This window comes from Varroa destructor, unplaced genomic scaffold, assembly GCF_002443255.2.
Source record: "Varroa destructor unplaced genomic scaffold, Vdes_3.0 BEIS01000001.1, whole genome shotgun sequence".
NCBI classification, from domain to species: Eukaryota; Metazoa; Arthropoda; class Arachnida; order Mesostigmata; family Varroidae; genus Varroa; species Varroa destructor.
The window spans coordinates 17,982,079-18,004,270 of record NW_019211454.1 but is presented as its reverse complement, the minus strand read 5'-3'; the positions used below and the strand labels follow the sequence as shown (position 1 = coordinate 18,004,270).

General features: G+C 41.1%; 1 protein-coding gene across 2 annotated transcripts in view; it reads left to right on the top strand.

Annotated features, from left to right (window-relative positions):
• The window catches only part of dtn (transmembrane protein 132C dtn), a 97,201-nt gene extending 76,655 nt beyond the window's left edge, over positions 1 to 20,546 (top strand). Inside the window, exons 3-4 of one of the 2 annotated variants that reach the window (XR_015329374.1) lie at positions 19,156 to 19,462; positions 19,655 to 20,546. The gene's annotated coding sequence lies outside the window, so the exon portion shown is untranslated. Of the gene's footprint in view, positions 1 to 19,155 lie in introns of both variants that reach the window. The other variant, XR_015329364.1, reaches the window with a different exon arrangement.
• Positions 20,547 to 22,192: the final 1,646 nt, after the last annotated feature.

The following is a 22,192-nucleotide window of genomic DNA, read 5'->3' as shown; positions in this document are numbered from 1 at the left end:
GAGAAATGGCGGTAAAGAACCGGTGCCAAATACAGCAGCTGTGGTTAAAGCATTGGCGGTAGCAACGGCAGCAGTTCTCAATAGCGCTATTTAGCCATCCTCTAAAAGCATATTTCCCAAATAAGAACGTATAGGTTTCGCTATTCTGTATACCCTCTTAGCTACCTGGTTGTCCGCAGTCCTCATCTCACATGTGGACATTGACGGACCTACGCAGGTCACATTCTAAGATCGTGTCCGTACGGCGTATGACAGGTACGAATATACTTCTGGAACGTATATACTTTTGGGGTGAGTTCCAATGACCTTTGGTTGGTTAGTGGCGGCTGGATGGTAGTCACTATCCTACTGTTCGATTTCTAGCCCATTTTTGCTGACCAAGGACGAGACGGATATTAGAACAGCGTAAATGCGGAAGTTAGCTCGGGTGTCAGACGAAAGTCGTTCCGTAGCGCCTGATTAGCTTGGCGGAAGGAGCCATGTTTCCAGTGAAACAATGACCATCTGGCGATGAGCTAATGTAAAAAGTAGAAGGCGGGAAAGCCAGCTAGCAGCCAAACAAATAAGTGACTTTTGGCTGTGATGCCTGTGTACATGTAAATACATAGCGTGCAGGAACCTACTAATAAGCTAAAGGAAGTCCATTGAGCTAAAGAAAGCATATATATATATATATATACTTGAAGAATGAAAGATACTCGCAATAACTGGGACAGAAGTGCAAAAGATGTCACTCTGTTTGTTTGCGATCATTTTATCCAAAATCACACAGTGTCCATCAATGTCATTACAGTTAGGCTGCGAATTTGTACGGTGTATCTAGCGCTTTTTCGATTGAACAGCAATTCCTCTTGTCGTTTGGAATAGTTTGGACGAAAGGAAGCATTGATTTTCTCCTATTAACACGATATTAGGCCACGCACAACAGCAAATGAATACGTGCCTCAAGAAGCCTGAGGGGCAACACATGCAGTTATATACAGTGGCGTTCATTAATAACATAAAGCGGTCTGAGGTAAGAATCCTCTATTTGCAAGTAGCTACGGGTTGCTGACTTGCTCAGCTTCTTAGATAATGGTTAACAAATGCACCGCTGCTATACGAACTGACTACGATTTAACCTGATAATGTTCTCTAAGCTAAACCCTCTTATAGTCTCCTCCTGCTTCTTCTAGTCGCGTCAATAGATTGGCCATCGCCACCAAAAGTCTCTCCGTTCGGCCCCGTTAACGCAAATAAGCACCAAAAACACATCAATGCTAAGCAAGAACAACCAGGCCGTAATGAGCAATACCTTCTTTTCCTACTGAACTTCCTTTGCTGCTTGGACGGAAAAACTAAAAGCATCTGTGAAGCTACCTTCTAGTGGGGATTTAATTCCCTGGTCCAGTCCAGGCCTCGTGTTTCCTCTTACCTCAGGCTCTACCACACGACTAAATCTAAATGCAGACACTGCGAAAACGTGACAAGAGCCGAGGGTCGGTGCGCTGTCCTCTTAATGAAGACCGATCCATTTACAGAGTTTCTCGTTTCGGGCCATACTCGACCTAGTCGGTCCCAGCTGCCTTCTGTTTACCGATGGAGCCGCCCTGCTCCCATTGAGTTTCCTAGTTGCTGATTTCGGTTTATCTTTCCTTCCCATCTGCCTACGCTCTCATTCATTCCCTCGTCTTCTGTTTTGGTTAGAGGACAGGAGGACACTCGACACCTAACTGTCACATCTGTGTTCTTCTATCCGCCCTCGGTAAAACACAAGCGCCTTGTGTGCCCTGGACAAAGTAGGCGTTCTCCTTCCACCAAGATGCGACTTATGTCGTCGTAGTGCTTGATGATCAGCAAGCAGCTTGGCACCCACTAGCACCAGCCACACAACTACCGTAGGCTGAATTCCCTTACGTATGGGCTGAACCAATGAGTGAGCGAGGCTACAGAAACTCCCAGCAGCACGTACTAAGTCTATTTTTTACTTTTTCCTTCTGCGCATGTAGATCTACGCAGGGAAGGCATATTGCCGTTTAGGCTTTGTTGGTCGTGAGGACGATTGCGTTGAATCCTGTAAGTATCTGCGAATGTAACGCATTTATCTGTGTATACGTCGCAGGCTGGCCGGATGGCGGACGAAGTACAACAGATTACAGTGGTCTATGTAGTAGTGATAATGATAGTAACCGCCAAGAGTAATGTGGTCCAGTAAGCCTAACCTCGCGTTAGCGATGGCGACGTAATATAGACCTTCGATTGCGCAGAGCCTTCTCTATGCCTCTCATACGAGAACACCTAAACAGAAGAACCAGGCATCAAGGGTCCACGTATGTGTACTTGCCTATATTGATAGTAATAGTAGAAAGAGCCGTGCTTGTGGCAGTAATGCTGATATAAAATCCTGAGACGGTTGTGAGCTGCGGGCTAACTCTACGCGAACTCACCTCGTCCTCTGTTCACTTCCACATGCCTAGAAGCAACGCCCTTTGCTACAGCCTTTATCGCGTTAATTTCACGTTCTGCTACATCACACACTCTCTTGGATTCCCGGTTGGTTCTCTGTACTATTCAAAATCTCCCGTTCCAGAAGCAGGCTTTCCTCAGGATGGCTAAACGATAGGACTGCGGCAGGCAACGGCCCGCAGCTTTAGTCGGGTGCTGTTACGACAACCTCTGTGAATTATTCCAACCGACATAGGCTCGGCGTATATATATAAATGCCCTGGAATACTCGTGAGCACATGGGGCGACATGAAGCTTTACACGGCCCAGCAGTATACTTTCAGAGGGCTCTTGTGATGGAGCCTGAGCAACTCGTTTAAGCAACCTCAGATCTCAAGCAACGGGGCTACGACAGTGATTACGCTGAGGAGAAGGCTAAGTTTGGACCGATTTTATGATTCCGTTGCAGTCGATGTATGTTGGCGTAATATGTGCGGTTGTTCCTACTGAAGCTACCGTTGCTAAAGCTGCTGATGTTGCAGTTTTTATTACTGGTGTTGTTTACGCTCCTATCGATGGTTTTGATATTACTGGCCTTATTCGTTGCGGGATCTGTCGAAAAAACCTTGACAATAGAAAACAGGGAAGATGAAGCTTAACATCGAATTCACTTCAAACAACTGAGACGAAATATTTTAATTTGTAAAATGTATTGTTGTTATTTTTGCCTTTCCCGAAAAAACGCTCGAAGCTGCTAGTTCCGACTTCCTCGTTCGTGACCTTTGATTATTTCTGATCGAATGACCAAATACAGGACACGCTTCACCACCCTCACCAAGCTGATTGACTAAATGCGACTAAAAAAAAAACGAGTCCTTTCAAACAGAGAGGATGAACCATAATTTTTTCATCTTTGTGACAAGTGCTTGTAGCAGGGACTAATTTGTCGGGTACATCCACAGAAACGTTAGTAGAAACACGACTCAGATGGGATAAGAACTCAGGCATAGGTAGGTGCGTTGAGAAGCACGAAAATAAACAGGCTTAGTTCACTACTTTTAGCTAAGAGATTAGTAGCAAATAATTCTTGCCCAGACCAACGGCAACAAATAGAATTTAAAAAGCTTATTTAGCTATTTGTGTATGAGTGAGGTTTTTTCAGGTAGCCATTGACCACTGGGCACTTTATGTTGTTTTTGATTCTCTACATGTTACGTTTTGTGTTGGCGCTCTGAAGGACGCCGGTTTCTGTAAAATAATACTCGTCAAAAGGCAAATGGGTCTGGGCCTTTAGTCTAGGTTGGCGTTGGTATTTGTTACCTGTGAGTGTGTACGTTTTCCACTTATATACTGCAGCCCGAAAAAAGTCGTAGTTATGCATTTTAGGAGGGCTTTCGCGTGCTCTGCGGCCAGTTTTTTTACATTGATACATTTCTGGTTGCATATACCATTAACAGGTTGTAAACAGTTTTGGTAGACGTAAAACCCTCTTTAATCGCTCAATGACGGTGACTCAACGGCGCTACAAGATCGAATATTTGAGCTGTAACATTTCTATAATTATTATAATAAAATATAAAAATAAATAAAAAGAAAAATAAAAGCCGGGCTGAGATGTCATAACCTTAGTTTCGTGATCGACAAAAGTGGCCTATGTCATTCTATTATACAAACTAGATAAGGCTTAAACGAAACCAGACAGAGATAATGTGGGTATTTTAATAATTAATAATAATAAAAGTGCCCACATTATCTGTGTCGGGTTCCGTTTGAACCCTACCTAGTTTGTAAAGGACAGTAATGTCTTTCGAAGTCCTGCTGTACCGTAGGTCCACAAAAAGGACAGAACCTGTACTCACATGTACCTTGCTCCGAGAATGACATAGACCATCTTTCTCAGTCACGAAACGAAGGTTGTGACACCTCAGCCCGGTTTTTATTTTTGATCCGAAGTCATATTTGTAGGCTATTATGCTATCTTTCTTTGCACGATAATGTATAATATAACAGCAATATTCTTCAACAATAGCAGACTTATGAAAGCAAGCAGAGATGTGTACTCTAGTTCTGAAATGGGCACAGTAGAATGGGGTCAAACGTCTCTGGCTAGATAATAGACCTTGCTATTGATGCCAAAACAATAGAAAAAGAGGAGGATATATGTAGTTGCGTACGATTCGCTTGTTGGGTTATGAAATGTTTGAAGGAAGCTTGCTTTTTGAAGCGACATTTTTTTTAATGGGAGTGTCAGTTGATGAGGCTAAGTTGAAGGTAGACATTCAGCGAGGCTAACTATTTGCTCGCTAAATGCATAAAGGAGAGTCTATGTCTAAGGGGTTTTTCGTCTTAATAAGACATTTTTCGTGAGTCATGAGGAGAGCTATTATTCGGACACTATGGGTTCTATTTATATCCTTCACTGCTGATTCTATTGTGTAATAACTTGTCTTGTGCATTATAGCACTTGCTATAATGGTGTTTACAGCTGTGTGGGGTAAGAATGATACGTTGGCTTATTGAAAGGGCGAGGAGGACATTGACGGTTTCCACAGCCAAAAGTATCGCAGCATTGTTTGCCGTCACCTGCTTATCGTATCGGATTTTCATCCTTTGTACCAGATTACCAAATAATGATGCCACATAGCCGGTGAATTGGTATCCGCCAAACCTATACGTTGTCGGTAATTACGTAATAGTAACAACGTTCCTCGGGCCGATAACTCATTTACGTCATAAATGACGAAAACCACAATCCCTCTTCGAGAGAAAAAAGGTGCTTCTTCAAGTTAGCTTTTTCGCAGATATGCTTCCCGAGTCAGGAAGTCCAACACAGGAGAACACATAATGCAGTATGGTTTGGAACAGCCCTATATTTGGAACAACCCCACCGAGAGATGTTACGGCACCGGACGGTCTTCGCGCCAGTGACTCAGCCCGGTCACTGAGCAAACCTCTCTTTGTGTAGCTGCTTGTATAGCTCGTCGTTAGCGGCTATTATTGTTATCAATGTGTGTGCGTCTTTGCATTGTTTTGCTCACACCACCTGTCAGCGTGAAATGTAGGCAGTGTTTCTTTTTGCGAAAACCCGACCAACACTTCGACCTCGAAGTGTCAGGTAGTGGAAACCAAGTTGAAACCGTTGAAAGCACCCCATTAGTGATTTGGGTGATGTCAGGCAGTCGTGGCCATGTACTGTTATGATGTGTGGCTCGGGATTTACTAATCATAAAGATGTTGAAAAAAAGGCGTATTTGGTAAGCACTATATGCCCATGCACGTGCGAGAAGCGAATTTCTTTGCTGTGCGGATGACTAATCCGCATCTTCGGTCAAGTGCCCTTTCAGACCAGAAAGGTAAGTAGGAGTGTCGGCGTATGAGATGAGAAAGTCAGGAGGTGTAGCGCCTTTGTCGGATGCCTACTTCACGTAAACCTCTAACTTCAAAACATAAACCTGTAGCGGACCTGGCTACAAGTCCCGCGACTTGATGGGAAAGAAGCGAATAGACTCGTACAACTCCGTGAAGGGCTTGGGACGCTATTGAATTAAGTAGCGCGGTGATGTTAGATCCAATGCAACCACTGCAGTATGTAGTATGACATCAGAAATTGAAAGTTTCACAGGACACAGTTGGCAGTCGAGACCGGTTTTGGAAAGGCTTCTGCTGGGGTGTTTCTCAATACAGTCAGCGAATCTCTTCGTCTATTCCCCCATTTTGCCTCTAAGACAATTACGGCCGACTCGAGCAGACGCGAATTAAGCAGTGGAATTGTGTTGAATTTAATAGTCGTGGCACGGTGCCAAGAAGCCGTGTGAGCAGTTGCAGTCGAGATAATAGAATTAGCTATATTGTTACCTGCGGCTTCAGAAGCGGTACCGGCAAGTATCGCATTTGAAGTAAAGAAAACAAATAAAAAAGTACTTAAACTAGGAATTCAAGGGTAACCAAGTTGGTCAGTTGGTTCTCTAGATTCTTCCATAGGGAAAAATGCCAGCTATATACTCACAGCTCTGATTTGTTCGCCCGTCGCGACGAATTATCGCTTTTCAGTGTCAGAAGCAGGTCACTGTTGCATTGACCGTGATTACGATAACGTATTAATAACAAGCCCATAAGCTCGAAGCTCCTCATAAAGCTTAACCCACTGATATTATTCTTATCATGATTATGATTACTATCGGATAGCCTTTACATGCAAGATAAAGATGTTGCATGACATCCGCGCAGAGTACATCGATGCTCGGAATCTATCTGATGAAAAACTGCAGGCCCCCGGGTGATCATCGGCAATCCTTAATACACAGGTTCTATCAACGATGTCCTGTGCAGGACAGTGTAGCCAGATATACTATATATAGCAGATTTAGAACTGTTTTATAAGTGTGGGTCTTGGAGGTTTGTTATCAGGCTCCTGTCAACCCTGGGTGCCAGACGTGGCCAAGAGATAAATGTGGCGGGCCTGCCTGCCTGCCCGTTTCATGAAACTTGAAACGGCCATTAGGAGCACTGGAAACAAGTTAGCGTCGCGGTGATATGAAAGCTATCAGAAGAACGAGAAAAAAAAAACAGAGGGAGCGAGTTGCTTTGTTCACGAAGTATAAAGCTGCGCCGTGCTGCGCAGCAACCGCACAAAAGGTTGTAGGACGTGCGGCGGCTTGATAGAAGTAAATGAACGGTAGGACGTCCGAAGTAAAAACATGATGTAGTGATCGTCAAGCTGATCTATGGCTCATCTCTGAGGTTTCTGGCCCCAAGAAAAAGCTATTATACGTATAACGGGTCATTTATGAATGGAAGTGGTGATGCTGGTTGGAGTTTTTTAGCAGTAAATTATTGGTGCGATGTATTATATAGCAGAGTAGGTGTTTTCAAACCCCAAATGTTACATAATTATATAAAGGCACTGATTACGCGTCAACTTCGGAAATCAGCGGATAGCGGGCGAGTGGTTGAGTTACCTGAAACTGCGTAAGTACTCAAGAGTAACGCTTGCATGAAAAATAAACATATTATCCCGGTTTGTGTAGGTTTAGCGATGGAAATCTTTGTAGAAAAGTCAATTCAGGATGCTATGATAATGACTACGATAAAATAATGACAATAATCATCATCATCATTGTATTACTGCGTTTGCTTCCAACGACAATTTAACAGAAGTTAAGATAGCGACACGCTTATACCACCACTGAACTGCTATCGATGTCTCCTAAACTAATCGTTCGTCGATACAAAGCCATTATTACAATGGGTATCAAATGTTGGTAAACGTTTTCCGGTATAACCTTTTACATTCACAACATGCCAATATGTTGAGGCAAGTTGCATTGAAATATTACTAGGTGAATCTAGTTCGAGCTTACCATAGAAAAATTATTAATTGATATAATGTTTTTCTTTAAAATGGAAGTATATATATGGATTGCTATTAACACCTAATATACGGCCGGATTTATCTTAGGCTCTTAACCCTCTACTAGTCGAATGTTGTAGCGCATGTTAAACATACCCAGGGCAAAGATTATTGGTCTCAATCTAGCGCCATCTAACGGCGCTTTTATTTGTGTATTTTTAAGTGCTTTTAGCCAGCCCCACCGACCGCGCCAGTTTTAAAATCGGTATACGTTCTCATCACGGAATGTAAGATATCAATCCCTCGAACGAGCCTCAGTTGAACCCTGTGCTATAAACGACGTTAGTATTGATATGAACGGGGCGAATAAGTCATGTACACGGAATCATGGCGCCGTCGCCAGTGTCACTAAACCAGCCCAAGTTGGGGCTCTGTTTAAGGTTTGGGGTTCGCTCACGAATAGAAAGGGTACTTCAGTTTTAGCCGTTGGTTAATTATTTACCAAGCTAGAAACTTCCTAGTTTCGCAATCTGAAGCGGGGTTCAAACCATTGTCGGGGCGCGAAGTGACGCAGTCTTCTAAGAGGGCGTGAAAGGGGGCTAAACGAAGCTCAAAGTTGTAGCGACTAGTGCAAGCTAAAGGAAGCGGAAAAATAGGGAGACAGGAAGAACAAAGAGGCTTTTTAGAAGTCAAAGCTCAAGCAGTAAGTAAGCGACGGTGACCGCTTATTTTACTGGCCAAAAGAGGTGGCTTCTGTTTTGCCATTTTCATTGCTAAAGATCAATAACTTGTCGAGATAATGTGCTGAGTATTATCATTAGATTTAAAGCAATTCGATAAGAATTTAATTATTCAAGAATAAAAACAGAATGCTTGAGGTTGGGATGAAACCTGTGCCCTTTTAAACTTTGATTGCATTCGTCCGCGTGTGTTTTACTCCTATTAATATTGTAATAGCAATGTAGATAAGTTCAAAAGAGCTCGGCATATGCGATCTGAAATTTCGATCGATTTTAAATACATAAGTAAAACGAGATATGAATAAGAAATAACGAAATATAATTGAAAATTATTTCTATTTTTCTGAAAAAGCAACGCAGAATGCGAACACGTGGTATTTTGTATCGTAGACATTTTATTCCTTTCGCAATTGTTTGTTACATGGCTGGAGTGAACACTTCGTGGAATTTAATCATTTTTATCTGTACAACGATCGATTTATTGCTTAAAAAGTAAAAAAACAATTGTTATCTTTTGAATACTAATCCCGCTGTGTTTCCCAAAGACGATACCAAGTTATTCATTCTTTTGTCGCTTAATCGAAAACAAATTATCTAAAGAACCTGTATTTTGTGTGAACATTGACTGTGTCTAAATGAACAAGAAAAAGAACATTGTATAATCCTGTGCGCACAAAAGACGCCAACAATTGACATCAACCAAACACTAAAATAACCTACATAATAAAACAACATATTTGAGAGCACTGCGGAACAAGCCGCATTGCAAACACTCTTTTGTTACGGTAATCAGGCTACGCGAAAGGCTCTAATGAACTTACGGATCGATCAGGTACTACACAGCGAATATACTTGTCTCTATAGATCACTTTCATTTAGTATATTATATCCTGCGTCCGTCCCTGGGGGTGCTGCTTGTGATCTAGCAAGCATCTTGCGCTGCCTTTTTTTGGCAAATCGTACAAATGCGCTTGGAGATATCTGTACGGTACTACCTTATGCGTGTCTTATATACGTGTACCCAAAATTAGCTTATGCTGCGTCATACTGACTTTGCATTTTGTGAGTCCCTCTGCGGTCTTCCATGTTTCGCACCTGCGTGAACATTTCCATCATGAGGCTGGACGATAATAAAGAAAATACGTTGCGTTTTAAAGGAATCACATTGGAAGAAAGCTGTTAGTTTTGAACCGTTTAACAAATACAGAAGCTTTGGTCAAACGTTATCGCTAAAAAAATTAATTAACATGAAAAGGTAAACGCTTCTCAGTAGGCTTCGTGTTTTAACCAACGAACAATCTAATGGCGCCATATACTGATAACACTCGATCTTGTCGCTATAATGCACACAGTTCGTCGTACATCACGTTATATAAGGTACAGTTTAGCCGAATCGTTCTTCTATATCAGTGTTATTATCAGGCCCAACGAGCTTTTCACTGACATTCGACCGACATCGTCCATAAAGCAAAATGAGAGAGTAAAAATAGGCTGCTACAAACCTACTCAAGTACTACTTGACTTGGTCGTAAGGGCATTATCGCATAACAAGTAAACAGCGAGTGAAGTAGCAGATTCAGTCAGTATCGACAGCTGGCTTTGCAACGGGTGACATCTGTAGAAACAGGGTAAGTCTGTCATTTCTACTTCCACTTGTGCGATGCCACAGTTTTAGTCCGTTCGCCAAAATGTGGAGTAAAATAAGCGTCTTAGATTAGCATCGCTTGAGCAGAAAACAGCCTGCTCCTGCCAGCCAACCTCTACCGAATATACTGAAATCGTGTGTCGATATCTCGACGTGATCTTTGTCTTGATTCCGTCCGAAATGGAACTCTCGTAGAAAGATCAAAGCAAGCCCGATCAGGAGATGAATGTATCTGAGGTTCGCTTTTTCTTACAATTTCGCGGGCTACGGGAAATAGGCCTTTTAGCGAGGTCGCGGAGACCGAGACGTTTTAAGTTCAGTGACAATGCGAGCAAATCAAAAGACGAGAAATGGCAGGGATAGAAATAATCACAGAATAGCACATCATTCTGAAGTTGAGTGATAGAAATAGGTTCTGTTTATAGCACTCAACTATAGGAAAGCACGCTTCCAAGTATTCAACAACTGGCTCTTCCAGAGCAAAAAGGCATCTTGTTCTACAATGTCTAAACACACGACTGCGTATCCTTGTAAAGCCTCCCCCATAAACATTTGCTTAACTCATAAATAGTTCGTCTTTTTAAGGCAGTCGGAAACGGTACAGAAGAGGACGGTCCTACGGTGCAAAAGTGATAACTAGGACTGTCTTAGGAATCTGTACGCCCGCCCCGAACAGATGTCCGAAGAAACAGCAATCTCTATAGACTTTAAATTGTTCCTCGTACCATTTCAGAAATGCTGATCGCCTCCCCTTTCAACTGAAAGAATAGTAAGATGTGTATCTGTATATGTATGGGTGTCTGGCCATCTGCGCCACTCGTGTCCTTGCTATTCTACGTTCGCAGATTCCCTTCGAATTGTTTTCCAAAGGGGCGGGAAAGCTCCTTGTGCTGACATCGACAGTTTGTGGCACGTCCTCTCTTTGCTCCTCAGTGCCGTGACAACTATTGACAGAACTGTGTACTTGGCTGTTCTTTGAAAATTCGCCCAATGGATTGTGACTTGTGTGGAAATGATTATCGTCTCTCCTTTCGTCTAGAAGAGTAATAAGATTTCTATCTGTATATATGTGTGGGTGTCTGGCCATCTGCTCCTTTCATGTCCGTACTTATTCTACGTTCGCAGATTTTCCTCGACTTGTTTTCCAAACAGAGAGAAAAGCTCCTTGCGCTGACATCGACAGTTTGTAGCACACCCTATCGTTGCCCCTCAGTACCGTGATAACTACTGACAGAACTGTGTGCATGGCTGTTCCTTGAGAATTCCCCCCAATGAATTGTGCGAAAGGACATAAATCTACATAAATTCTTTGCCATCTGACAGAAGAGATAGTTAGAGCTACAAACACGAACCGCGGCTTTTTTCAAACAACAGGGGTTCTGTACAAAGCAGTGGCCATCTGACAGACTAAGGCGGAACGGTCACTACCCTTTACTTTGAATCTCTCCTGTCACTTCCAGTCGTCGCTCGCTCACTCATTACGCTGCGGCTAGTCCCTCTTTTGTAAATCTCTGCCCGAAAAGCTGCAATGCTTTGTCAGATCCCTGACTCTCTGACTGAGCGCTTACCGTCAGATAGCCCAACAACGAACCTTGCAAAGCCCTTCAGCGCTCACAGTTGCACTAGCATCGAGTTCCAGCGGCGCAAACTGGCGGAGAATCTAAAAAAGCTCGGAGCAGCTGCGATATACCGAAATACTGGAGAAAGTGTAAGGAAATGGGGGAAAAAGTACCTAAGCCAGTACAGGCGAAACTAGGCTTCTTCAGCGTTCCTTCTCCCCTATGCGTTAGGCTCTTTGCATTGAACTTGGTCCTAGTTTGACCCGTATCTACAGACCCGCCAGCTAGTAGCTGGTATTGTCCTGCTCTAAAAGCCGATCAACTGACACTCAGTTCAACCTATTCTCTATCTCACCCCAAAATGCTCCCCGTCGAGCTCATTTCTGAACTGTCTTCCTATAAAAGCCGGGATTTCTAAGGCTTTCAAGTTCCAAGAGCTTTTGCCTTTGTAGCGGTGTTCCCTGATTAGGAGCCAACCAGTTTATCAATCGGGATCAGTCCAAGGTCTCCGCAGAGAGAGTACTCCATTTGCGTGCCGGAAACCTCGAATTATTGTTCTTGCTCATATTGCTTCTACAACGGAAAAGCTATTCGTCTTAAGCTTCTTTGATTCCGCTGTGTTTCATTTTTCCACCATGCTCCGCAGACTTCGCAAGCAACCCAGTGCTATTTCCTGTTCATGTTCTGTCGCTTTCCTGTTGGCTCAGTAATTGCTACAGAAAAAAGAAGGGCGAAAGGCAGCCGAAGTGGAAGGTAGGTAGGTAGATCGACAAGAAATTTGCCTTCGGTAACCCTTGTGAATGCTGCCGGGGTGCGCGGGAGGAAATGGATGGCTAAACTAAGCGGACTGATGGGCGTTCTGTTTTACGCACGGTAGACTAACGTGAACACTAAATAATAAAGAATATAGGTACTGGCAGCAGCGCGAAGACGATGCTGCTCATGATAGGAACAGGCATGTAAACTCACTGAGTGAGTGACTTTGATGTCAAGAGCTGTCCCGCCGTCGTGTCGCGGTGAGTGGTAACGCTGCGTCTGGTACGAAGTGTTTGGCGAATAATGAGGTGTTCGAGAGGGAGGCATACGCAATGTAGCCAGATAAAACATCAACGGCCCTCTAAATTGTTGTGTATTTACGAAAAAGAACGGAATAAGTTAGCAGAGAACATTTGAAAAAGCAACATTGTATATGGCGCAGTAAATTCTTGGCTGATATACCAATCTTCGGCTTAAACGGTGAAGTGGACGTAAACCTCAAGACGCAGTAGGTTTGATCAAGCACAGTAGAATTACTTCATCAGGGCTAAAGCTGATTTGATTTTTGTGTTTGCAGATAAAAATAAGATAAAAAAAAAAGGTACTTGCTATAAACTAGAACATTTCTGTACTATACTTAGTAAAAATTGAAAATAGGGCTTTTTACATGAGCTCTACTAAGTATTCTACCTTTAACCTTTTATGATGACGAAGACTTTATCCGGCAATTGTGTAATAATCAAATAGATAGATTATGCATCAGTTTTACATGCAGAACGACCTAAAGTCGTTCGGTACTTCGTTTTCGCCATATGAAATAAAATGGCGATATTCACTACTAAGCTAATAATAAACAAATGCTTCAAGCTTCTATGCTGTCGTTGAGTCTTGCTTGAGAAGGCTAGCTCTTTCCAGCATAAAATGAAATGTTCAAAAATGTGTCGTGTTTCGGTGATGACTTGGGCTTGAAAGGCTGTAACTGGCTAAAAAAAAACGAAAACTAAATATGAGGAATAAGAGAAAGCGAAAAGGAGCTCCTTTCTTACAGGTTGAAGATCAACTTAGCGGCAATTTCTCCATCTTTCCTTTGTATATATATATATATACTAACAAGAGTATACATTCCTTTTAATACTTTCTCTCCAAATCTCCTCCTCCAAATGTATTATACATTCAACTTCTACATTTGAAGGACCATGTATGCCGTGAAGGTCGCATAAGGCCTATAAAAGATTTTGTACCAAGCTACGAGTATTGATGGAATTCTAAGCTAACTTATCTAAGAAATTAACACTAATCCTTCTCTCAGTTGCGTCAGAATGTATTAGACTTATGCGCTAAAGTTAAATCCTCAGGGTCGGTTGTATATATATATATATATATACACCTTCTTCAATTATGAGAGAAACTACTGAACAGATGACATTCAATGTATTGTCGGACGCAGTGCAACCATCAAACATAATGAACATTCATGACTTTCATTAATGGAGCTCGTGAACTACAATAAACCGATACTACAATTTAGGCGATCGGCTATCAGCATAATGAAAGACAAAAGACAAATAACGGATGGAAACGACAATTGTCTATTAAATAAAGCCATAGACTGCATTCTGTATGTGATACGACAGAAAGAAGCTCAATTCAATAGTCACAAAATGTAAAAGCGGTTAGCGAAAACGATACTGTGGCACCTTGGTGATAACAGGAAAGCAAGATATGTCTATCCTACATAGACATATCTAATAGATAGAGAGGCTAGCCTGATTTTTTTTGCTCAAATCGCATGGCCTTGAGGTTGGATGTGTGAAAACAATGTAGAAATACGATTACCGCCTTAGGCAAGCAATCCAACGAATAAATGTTCTACATCACGTTGCCAGTAAGCCAATTAGATACGAAGTGCTCGCATTGTTATTAGTCTTGTGGGCATTTTAATTAAGTTAGTAAGCGCTTCTGTCCAGTTAACTTAGAGACTTACCTTTCGCTCTCCGTTGCATGAATTTCAAACAAGATCGGCTTCTTCTCATGGTCTGCTTGGCAGAAACATGCTTGCAAAGACAATTTAGATCTATCTGCTATGGCTTAACAGTGACACATTATATTTCAGGCAAACTGCAATGTTGTAGACAAAAAGGTCGCTCTCCACGCGTTTGTCGTGTCCTCCATTTTTGACCAGGCTATTATCTCGCGGCATTTAACTTCTCTTTACGTCTCTCGACCTAATCTGACAGACTTTATGTAGTATATCTGAATCTTCCACGGAAAATAAACTTAGCCCAAAAACGTCATGGAAATAGTTTTTCCCTTAGTTTATCTCGTGGCGTTGAACAACCTAGCTTCTATCATGACATCACGTTGAAGTCAGGCCTCTCCGTTCACAAAGGCCTCATATTTCGGCCACATCGATCCTTCTGCATGCAAATACGACTATACTTTTATCGTCTCTAATATTGTCATCAATGAAATTGTTATTTGAGATACAAACCTGGCAAAATTACTCAGTTTACGTTTGCATGCACTGTGCCATAGGCAATGCTTTCTTGTTTTGAATATAAATCTATTTCTGACAAGTCATCTTAAGTGAAAGTGACCTTATTCTACACCTAATTAATTAATTAACGATTCATTCGTTATGCGTACAAAAATTATAGTATATTCCGAGAACAGATTTATAAGACATGCATTGGTGGCTATAGGAATAAGGTCTTTGCCTATTACTAAACGACGTGAAATATAGGTTCGGAACCAGCACCTGATGGTTGTACAGTTCGGAAGTTTATTTAAATTGAAATTAGTAGGCCAATTGTAGGGCCGAGCTCTGTGTGAAGATGCTTTTCCAACATGGCCTCCTGGAGAGATATCAGTGTTTAGATGAATCTTTGTACCTAATAATGTATATCCGCATTGAACGTACTCTGCTCACCCAACTGATTCATCCACTGTAACCGTTCTACTATAAAATAACAAAAAAATATATATATACATATATATATATATATATCATCTATCATACATATATCAGATATATACCAAAATATATATCACATAAGGAAAGAATTAAATGCCTGAAGAGAAATACCTCAACGATTTACTAAGCAATCACTGTCGCCTATCAAATGAGGGTCTCAATGAAAGCACGATTTTGTTTTACATAAATTTTGTTACAATAAAATGTAAAAAGTTCAAACAAATAGTATGAATTTGGCATCCGCGTTTATTACTACCAACAACCTATCTCCAATATGTTTTGTACTAGATCTAATCTATCAGACTTGACACGTAGTCAAAATAATTTATTCACTTCCGTTATAGACTTGTTTGAACAAGTCAGACACAAAACATTTTAAGATAAGAGCATTTTCTCAAAGTATGTCTCCTCATGTATTTGAAGACCTTCTAAAACACTTTAGCTATCCTTAGTCACGTCTTTAATATTATAGTCAGCTAGCAAAAATATAATCATACGACTAAAGTTTTCCCAAGCAGGTCCTATAGTGCATTATTTAACGTCGCTCAACTGAAAAAAACTGCGTCAAAGTTATAATCGACAAGCACTAGTTTGATTAGCTTTATCGTAAGCCCGTCCTTATTTTTGCTGGAATATCCTCACGATTCCTGCGAAGATACGCAAATAGCGGTTGCACGTAAATTTACAGATACTAATCATAGCATTCCATAGCCAACAGCTTGCTGTGACTGTACAAACTGAGTTTTCAAGAATTGCCAATTTTCAATACCCAACGAACATTCATCGTCGATAGTACCTCTCATTGTCAGCTTCCTAAACCTTTTTTTAGTCCTTTAAGGTATTTATGCCTTGATTTAAAGGACAACGCGGCACTACAGAATAGACAGAATTTATTTTATTACAAGCAAAAAATTCTAGCAGCCTTCCTGCTATTCTGTAGCATAGCTGTTCCCTACCGCAAGGTCTACCTCACTGTCTTCTTCTTCTTCAAATCTCCCGGTAGTCATGATAATTAGCCGTGGCCCGACATAGGGCCGGTATATGGACGCCAATGGAGATGTTTGTCATAGAGGTAATGACTTAGAATAACTATTTTTTTACCATATATTTTGTAAATATTTGACCAGAGCCCATATAAGGGGTCGATCATACCAATGTATTATTCTGTGTTGCCGTTCTTTGTCTAACATGCCGCCCTTGTCGTCTGATATTCTGTTACAAGCATGCTTTCCCAATCATCAACAAGCAGCGTACCCCAGCGGAGAATTCTTAGAGACCTAGCCTTGTCTTCCAAATCTTTTTTCTTCTCAAAAGCAACAGCATCTTACATCACCTAGACTTGTAGATTTTGTAGTGTGTCAGGCTCGTAAAACTTGCGAGTTACTCTCTATCTTCCCGGTCCCTTTACCTTTGCGCGAACTAAGAAAGCATTCTGCCACCTGAAAAGTAGACGATGTAGGCGAGAATCTTAGCTATGTTGGTGCATACACGAACGGACTCGACAGAACTCCGTATGTAGATTTTATTTTATGCCGTGGGGTCGGTGGAACACCGGTGAATGTCGGACTGCAAGTGGACTCCGTCAAACTTTCATTAAAGCAGGAACAAGGAATAATAGACAAGAAGAGCATTTGTGCACGTGAAATCGTGACGAAGTGTAGGCCATATCTTGAAGATCAGAAAATTGAGATTAAAGGTAATACGATTTAGTAGCTGCTCGCTTTTTTTCAGTAGTCCATTTGACGACAGGGCGGACGAAGAAAACACTCGAAAGTAGAATACTGTTTACCAAATAATCTGTTATAAGTTTGCAGCATTGCAAAACCTTACAATGTCCAAAAGCTTGAGGTCACCATTTCAATTGTAGGTACCGCCATCTTCTGTGAGGGAGGTAAACGTAAACAGTAAAAATCATTGAACCATGCTGGGCGTACATTTTACTTAATGAAAACAATATCAAGCAATGATCTGCTAAATTCAGTGGCTCAAAAAACGTACTGTGCAAGTCACCTGGCGCCCGAGATAGGAGTTTTTGGACCCTCTCTTTTCGCCTACCACACAAAGGCATTTGACTAGACGAATAATTAAGCATGCCGCCTCTTCAACCTAAGAATAAATGTCGCCTATTTCTTTAACCGAGATGATTTACGAGCCATCCAAGACCGGCCAGAAAATGTCTATTACTTAGGCTATTTTCAAAAATGTAGACTGTTGGACATTGTTTGCCTAAAATTACATTACATCAACGTAGACACAGCTATATCTCGATATATGTCTTATGGACCTAATATACTAGCGAACCTATAGCGGCTAACGCAAAGAAGACCACTTTCACAGATATAAATTTCGGATCTTCAATTATATAACTGGAACTAAAACACAAAGGGAACTCACAATCAAGAGGAATTTTTTTCCTCACCGTTTGTTTTATTTCACTTCGTAAAGGCACTTGCAATATTACAGAATACGATGCTATAGCAGTGTCTCCATGTGGGTAAAATATATGTGTACTAAATTTAAAGACATTTGTCCTGGCCTTGATCCGAACACAGTTCATTTATTTTGGCAGGAGACAGTCGTCTGATGGGATACCTAACGGCGGTACCGAATATAAAACCCAGAAAATTTCATACTACAATAGTACTGTCGTATTTATTATTTCAACTAACATACCTTTCAAGGCCGCATTTTAACTAAACGTGCCCAAACTGCGTATTTATATCCACCAACCAGAAGTGCTGCCTTTGCCTTTAACTGAATCGCCAGCACCTTTGTTAGAGCATCAGCGACCTTACAACCTGTACTGCGTGACAATTATTTCGACTCGCCTGGGCATTAGGACGAAAGCATCGCAACCACCATTTTAGCTTTTGATGAGCCGAAAGGAGTTGATGTAGGTATAGGATTACTAAAAGGGAACAATGAAAATAAAATAGACTCACAGTTAAGTAAAGACAGGCACCGATTATATTCTAAGTAGTATCTGATTGAATTGTAAAAATATATTTTTTTCAATAATTGGCTGCTACCTTTATGTCCCCGTGTTAGCAGATTGTTAAGAGAACGGCGTCCACTGCTAGAAATAACGACCCGCTCAGGAAATCAGGGTGTATCAATGCATGTCATTCTATATAGTGACTAATCGTTTGGACTTTTTGAAACAAATGGCGCGCAAAAGTAATTGACAGTGAGCACAAATACATGACGACTATGCTTCTCCATGTTGTATCTTTTATAGACTAATGCAATATTTATGATACTACAGTATGATTATTCAGTATATCGATTTTTTATGTACCATAACTGAATATCTACTGAACCCTGTAGCTTATGGGTGTCTTTGGGATATAACGCTACGAAACATAATAGTTAACTTTTCGTCTGGTATAGCTGTTTTTAATATTCATAGAGGCGTGTAGTCAGCAGGCAGTTACCAATATCGATAGCGTAGTGTGATACCATGTCCTTCACCCATATGAAATGGGATATAATTTAGCATAAGTGATTCGAAAAATAAACGTATATCGTTTACTGTATCGACAAAGCAACCCACCCATACCTACCTAAAGGTGAAGTATTCCTTTTTGTCCATACGATTTGACGTCTTTCTTTGTCTTTTCAAATTCAGCTTATGAAAAAATGTAGTGAAAACTTCTTATTCTTAAATGCATATAGTAGGGATCTAAAACGCCGTATTTCTTTCACAGCACACCGGTGTGCGTTTCAACTCTAAACGATGCGAGATGATTGAGGGGAGGCGGTGAAGATGATCATGCGCTACAGAAAAAAGTGGCCCCTTCTCCACTGAGCACTAAAGACTAGAGGGCCTAAAGAAGACTGCCAGTGATGGCGTCATCGATGATAGCACTCGAGGGAACAGGCAACACCAGCAACAGGCTTCATATAGACAGAAGAAAATAGAAAAGGAGAAGAGGAGAGAGCGCATAGAGAGAAAGAAAAGGCACAAAAGCGAGGCAGAAAAAGAGAAGGAGGGAGAGGATCATAGAGCTTTGCGTAAGTCCGTAATCCATGCGGACATTGCTGTCTTCGTTTTTGATTGTTTCTTCGGGATAGAAGTAGGTCAGAAGTGAGATGAAGGGAAGCCAGTGACTGTCAGGAGACTATGGGCAAGCGACTCCTTTCTAGCAATTCCTAAGAGACACAACCTGATCTAATCTGTTTTCTTTCGACATTTTCCTTTTGTAGCCTCTGTCACGCCGAGACACGCAGAGGCAAGAGCTAGTAACGAGAAGTCGGCTGGAACCCTTCAAGAAATCCGTTATAATGGCTTTTCGCTAAAGAAGGTAAGAAAGCAGTTTCCATTTGGGGCTTCAAGGTTTATTGGTCTGTAGACCTTTATGTCTGACTGTGAATGTGTCTTGCTGTCGATTACGCAAAAATTGGTGGTAGGCCTAAATTCTGCCAAGGACGGAAAAGGTCACTGTTAATATTTTACATCTCTGGTCAACTGAATCGGGCAGGTCAACGCCGTTATTCGGCTGAATGAAGGCAGAAACAGACACTACATTAATATCAATAATGCATTTCGAATTATGAACGCATATTAACGTATATGTGTTTTTTTTTTAGGATTAGTGGAATGTGGCCGAGTCGTAATAAAGACCATGTGGCCGATATTATGGTTTTTTTACGGATTTCGGGTGAATTACCATTAGAAGTTACCTTCTCTCTGAGCATTTTCGGAGCCCTTTTCAGGTTAGAGCCCATAGAGCTTAAGTACGGGCTTGCAGTATTCAAAGCTACTTGATTCTACACGGCGTCTGTGTGAAAGCTTCAGAGTAACTATCATTTTAAAAAATATATGTACTTTCATTAGTTTGCTCAGAGTGCGTACGTTTATTAAAGAAAACTATACTTTCTTATAACAGATTTAACCAAAAATTTCAACCGTGGCTTTCACAATCAAGTAAGGTACTACTTTATTCAAACGGGCGATTCGATTGCAAATTCAAGATAATATATCCACCTCTTTTATGACCCTCATGTCACACTTATAAGTAATTACTACACCCTTATTAATTGTTAGTCTAAGTATTACGCAAATAAGTCAACAAACGCATTATTATTAAAATATTACATCTTTCTAGAGTCATATACATAACCGCTTCTACTTTTATAGAATTTTTAAAATTTCTATTTATTTATAACTAAAACTATTTAAAATTAGTGAAATTAACCAATAATATAATAATACAGATAGAAAATAAAAACAACGTGTTATTTATTTTTCTGTCATACAGACAGTATGATTTCATTATTGTTCAAACTGTTTGGCAATATCTAAATAATAATAAGGGTTTCCTTTGATACCACTAAGCCATTCAATGTTCAAACGTTTAGCTGGTATTTAAACGATCTTAATCGATCGGTTTTTATACTCTATACATGCATAACGGTGCAGTAAAGATTTCCGTCACCATCGTTGCGGAATGGTGATTTGGCTTCCCCTCTGTGTCCGAGGAGCAATACCTTTCGTGGTTTCGGTGTTCTGTCTCGCCCATTCCAGCTGTACGGGGTAGATTTTCCCCGCATTGTGCCTGCTAGATTTAAGAAATCCACAGTGAACGATGTCCTTGCTGATCTATTACACATGTAGCCTTAGCTTACAACCTCGCAGACCAACGACCATTGCCATCCAAGCGGCAACACACATGATACGATTAGCAAATGCCGTCTGAAAGCGTACCTCCGGTCCTGCTTTTGAGAAATCGAACCTTCAATTGAAGATATTTTTTTTCATACCTAAAATTGGCATAACGTACTTCTGCCGCAGGGTTGCGTTGGTTCCCGAAATTAGAGACACTCGGATATGGTCTCTCAAAGTCAAGCCTATGCGACACCTTCCCCTACGCAATCAAACTTACTTACCTGTTCAGATCACACGTAAATTAAAATTCAATTCAGCAAATAAACGAAGCTCAATTATTTTTTCATCTAGTAGCGCACAAATTACATACAAAGTAAGCAAATCCCCTTAAATTGTCAAGTTCCAACTTTTAACTAAGTTTCCAAAGAAAATATGAGTTTCGCCCCAGCAGGGACCCTAACGGGGATCCCGAAAGCTGCGGTCTAAAGCTTTCTGCTTTTAACGACCCTAAAAGAGCAATCTTTTAGACAACTGCCAAATACAAATAATCGGTTTATTAAACGTGCTGCAAGGCTCTGTGAGAAGTCTTATAATTATTATCTTAGAGGCAACATATTATTTTAAATTTATTTAGAAACATAACAACAGCTACCCTGATAGAGAAAAAAGGGCAAATGAGTTGAAATTTTTGGTCATGGTTGCCTACTATAATGGTGCATTTTTATCAGTCCCTTCCAGCTGTGTATCACAAAGGCCCGATAGTCTATTCCGTTAGCTGTAAAAGTATGAAAGTTCCAGAAAAGGGTCTCATGGAAGCACGCTTCTGGTAAGGGGATTTTGAAAGCTGATTTTACTTGTCTCGTCAGTTTGCGATCTTAAAATGGTCCCTACATAACCAAAGGTTCAAGCCAAGTATACGTTCCTAAGTGATTAAGGGCAGATGCATTATGCAGGCAAGGCTTTAGGATTGTTAACGTATCGACTTGGTGACGTGGGCTCTGGTCTACTAACGTCTAGACCACATACCCCCGGATTTTGGTTCGGAGCTGGTTCTAATATTATAACAAGAGCTTGCAGGGATGACTAGCAATTGGAAGCGTACCGTGTTTCCAGCTTCGCAAAACATAAGTACACTT